Source organism: Schistocerca nitens, chromosome 11 (genome assembly GCF_023898315.1).
Source record: "Schistocerca nitens isolate TAMUIC-IGC-003100 chromosome 11, iqSchNite1.1, whole genome shotgun sequence".
Taxonomy (NCBI): domain Eukaryota; kingdom Metazoa; phylum Arthropoda; class Insecta; order Orthoptera; family Acrididae; genus Schistocerca; species Schistocerca nitens.
This window is the reverse complement of record NC_064624.1, coordinates 58,542,794-58,546,939: the sequence shown is the minus strand read 5'-3', so window position 1 is coordinate 58,546,939 and position 4,146 is coordinate 58,542,794. Positions and strand designations below refer to the sequence as shown.

The following is a 4,146-nucleotide window of genomic DNA, read 5'->3' as shown; positions in this document are numbered from 1 at the left end:
TACTTTAAGGGCTCAGGTACTTTAGTTTTAGTTGATAAATTTGGAAAAAGTTGCAAGGGATGAATTTATCTTTATTTGTTGCAAACTAGAGTTGCACTTTAAGCAAGGTGTGCTTTCAGGTAACGTCACTGTTATAAGTACAGTTTCTATATAGAAAATAGCTGAAACTTCGTATACAAATTTTAAAAAAAATCTTGTGACTAAAGCCCATGCTATTTTATATTAACTTCTCATTTCTGTAAGCACTTGTATAGAAATGAAGACTGTAGCTCTTTATCTACAGTCATTTTTAATCATGGTTGTTAATAATGTAGCCAATGAAATTAATCTTGTTTTATTCACACTTTTCTCTCACATGGAAAAAATGTAAACGCTATGGTACCATTTTTATTATGCTACAACGACATTAGTAGGAAAAACTTCTTACTGAAGAACATAGTGTGATTGTATCGTACTCAACTAGAAAGTTTAATAACACATATTTTGCATATGTCTTATTGCCTCACATTAATGAAAGGCTAGCAAGACAATTTGACTGGCTGTGAAATAACCTGGTAATATGTATACAACTCTGAAAGGGGTAATATTTCTCACAAATACAATAAGATCCACAACAGCATATAATAATGGTGGTAGTGAGAAAGTACAAGGACACAAATGGAAAATGTTAGCACAGTCACTGGTTGATCACAAATATTGCTTAAGAGTAATTCTGTCAAGTTCAAACAAGATTTTAATATCCTGCTAGAAACACCATCATAACCAGCAGAATTGTTACTTTTTAGTGACCTGATGAATTTTTTACTCCCTTAGGGGTTGTATAGTTGGTAACATCTGTTAGTGATGCAATTAGTGTACGACCAAGTAAATGTAATACTTCTGTATCCCATTGTTTATTACTGGATGGAGTATTTGCAGCCATTATAAGGAAATAATGATTGAATTTGGTGGCCAGTGATTTGAAAGTGCAGCCATTTATGTCTACTGTTTGCTGAGGGTTCAATTTCAGCAGGTCAACTAGCTTTGTTGGTTTCTTGTTTGATCAACGTTCAAAATAGTTTTTCCCTTCTATTTGGAGTGTGTTATTATTTGGCATAGTCCTGTCCTCCCAAGTATTTATTATGGCATTTACGAGTGAAAGCTCTCCTTTCCTTCACCACAAACCATACCTCATCCCTTTCTCCTTGAACCCACTTCCTTGCCCCATATCACAAAGGTTTTGTACTGTGCTAACAAGCATATTCACAGGTCTCTGTTTAATGTAATCCCAGAAAATTGAAAAACATTTTGTCTTTATACTGTTTGAAGAATAAGGCGAAAATCTATTTACATAGCAGTTCATTTCACAAGGGACACCAGTTATCCGATTTTATCCACAATGTTATGATATTTTGGGGTGTGAGATCTTACCTGCATGGAAGTAGGTAGAGTAGAGAACTGAAATTAGCCATTGTGTGGGTCAGATTGGGAGATGAGATCTGGATTGTGAATTCTGATAGGCAGCATAGCCTAAGGTCTACACTAGATTAAAATGCGTCAGTTTGGTTATGAGTTGAGAAAGCCTCTGAATGTGATGTCATGCAAAATTTTATTCTTGTTAGGGCACATATTTTACGCAGACTGTATAGCAAAAAGTGGTTTATCTTCATTTTGATGACACTGGGGTTCAAATCAGACGAGTGGTATCGGTAGATTCAGTATTCCCGAACGTTGCTAGTGTTACGGATATCAGTAGGCGATACTTGGCAATACGTTTAAAGACCAGTAAGAAATAGCTGTTTGTTTAAAGTCATCCACTCGTAACACACTTCCACAAATATTAATAGTGTAGCTTACTTAGCGAGCTACTATTACACTGTGCTTCCCCCCGAATGCTATTGCGAAAAGGTCTCGGTAGTCTTTGGTAGTGGCATTGTTCAGTCACCAAACTGATCGCCAGGTCAGAAGTGAGTGCTGTAATCGGCGAATATAGCAATTGTTCCTGTGCCATTAGGAGATAGTCCGGTTGAAACAATACACTATTGATCCATGAAATGCAGTCCACCACAATGTTATCTGGTACCTGTAAGTAGCAGACGTCCGTAGTAAACTGAGAATATAGTCCAAGAATCTAAATTGTCTCGGAGTAACTCGTGTTGACGGATGTCGAATTGTGTCCGGGACCGGTATACGGTCTGTGTACATCACAATCGCTCGCCCATTATTATCTTCATAGATATAGCAGATGGCTTGCTAAAAGTTCTCGGTCAAATGTGGGACACTGTGTTTGGGTTTTGAGAGCTTGTTGGAGAAAACTGGAGCAGTTGCACTTGCTCATCAATGATTGTTGGAGTACTGCCCTTACTGCTACCTCAGTGGATCTGCTGCCTGTGGTACGTTTCTCCGGATGCTGAGATACGGCTGGAGCTCACGGAAGATTTTGGAAGATTTCGTACAAGTGCTAACCGGTTGTCCGACGGACATGTTTCTGAGGCAGGGAAGATGTAATCTAAAAATGTTTCTTGTTTCTGGTGAAGCTGTAGCTCGTCCCTGTTGACTTTGACCCCCATTTCGTCTATGGCACTGAGAACTCATTTAAGGTGTCTGTCATGTGCTTCATTGTCTTTGGAGAACACTGAAATATATGACGGTAGTATCTGTTCCCGAAAGAACACATACCGTGGATGACCGTGCAGCTTTACTAGAAATGAAATGATAATTAAATAGACACCCTAGCTGCAAACAGGTGTTGATATACTTCACTGGGGACATGTTGAAAATGTGTGCCCCGACCGGGACTCGAACCCGGGATCTCCTGCTTACATGGCAGACGCTCTATCCATCTGAGCCACCGAGGGCACAGAGGATAGTGCGTCTGCAGGGACTTATCCCTTGCACGCTCCCCGTGAGATCCACATTCCCAACACGTCCACACCACTACATTCGTAGTGCGCCTAATAGATGTTTGCCCATCGTACTCATTACTCGTGGCAGATTAATCTACCAAGTCCCGTACGAGTTCGGGCATAGTGTATGCGTTCACACAAGAAGGTCAATGGCCGGGAAGCCATATTTTAACTATATATGACGGTAGTATCCCGGTCGGGGCACACATTTTCGACATGTCCCCAGTGAAGTATATCAACGCCTGTTTGCAGCTAGGGTGTCTATTTAATTCTCATTACACTGAAATATCATCTACGAAGACATAGTAGTTGGGGATGTCAAAAAGCTCACCGTCGAAGGAACAGTCCTGTCTGTACAGTGTTTTTGAGTCTGTACGGCATTACCGTCAACTTGAGAAAACCAAACGGGATGGTATGCTTTCTTGCAGTCAATGACGGATAACACAGTAGTTCCTGCTAATTTATGGGCAAAGTCTCGGATGTTTGGTTACGGGTAGGAATCGTGCAAAGTTCAAGTGTTCAATGTACGATAATCACTGCACACACGAACCAGTCTGTCTTTCTTTGGAACCACTTTTATTTGCAAAATCCTCAGACTGTCAGACTGGTGAAGCACACGACACGACACCATTTGATTTACTGCTCCTTTTTCAGTGTCAAGTTTCTGAGAATCTAGTCTGCATACCTCGTCTCGTACCACAGTAGAACTAATTCTACGGACCATTCTGTTCCGTACGGCACGCGAATACACCACGGGAGGGACGCTGGCAAAGGCTGGAGAGGCAGTCGAGGCCGAGCACAATGTACGTACCTGTGTCGACGTGTCTGCACATGTCAGCTGTAGCCGTGTTTCTGACACAGCCCGCGAGGAGGCTGTCGATCCCAAAGATCAGTGTGGGCTGTGTCGAACCTCCGTGTAAGAGAGTTATGTCTTAGGCGCATTGAGTGGTTTTCTTTGTGAGCATCCTGGAGCAGTAACTGGCTTGTTGTCAGCTTGTCCAGTGCAGTGACGGTCTGTTGCATTAGGCGGCACTGATGTGGGGGCTGGAGTAGTACATCCTGATGTAATAGTATCGGCAGGTGTGGCGCCAATGACAGTGTGTCTGTTGTGGTGGTACAATGCAGACCACTGCAAGTCAAGGGACAGTTTGAAGTGTCGCAAGAATTCCACCCCGAGAACTACTCAACTGGCCATTAAAATTGCTACACCGAGAAGAAATGCAGATGATAAACAAGAATTCATTGGACAAATATATTATAC

The 4,146-nt window shown here is 41.7% G+C and overlaps 1 non-coding gene across 1 annotated transcript; it reads right to left on the bottom strand.

Moving 5' to 3' along the window:
* Positions 1-2,763: 2,763 nt before the first annotated feature.
* Trnat-ugu (transfer RNA threonine (anticodon UGU)) lies at positions 2,764-2,838 on the bottom strand. Its single transcript has one exon. It is a non-coding gene; the product is annotated as a tRNA-Thr (tRNA).
* Between the last annotated feature and the right edge of the window lie 1,308 nt (positions 2,839-4,146).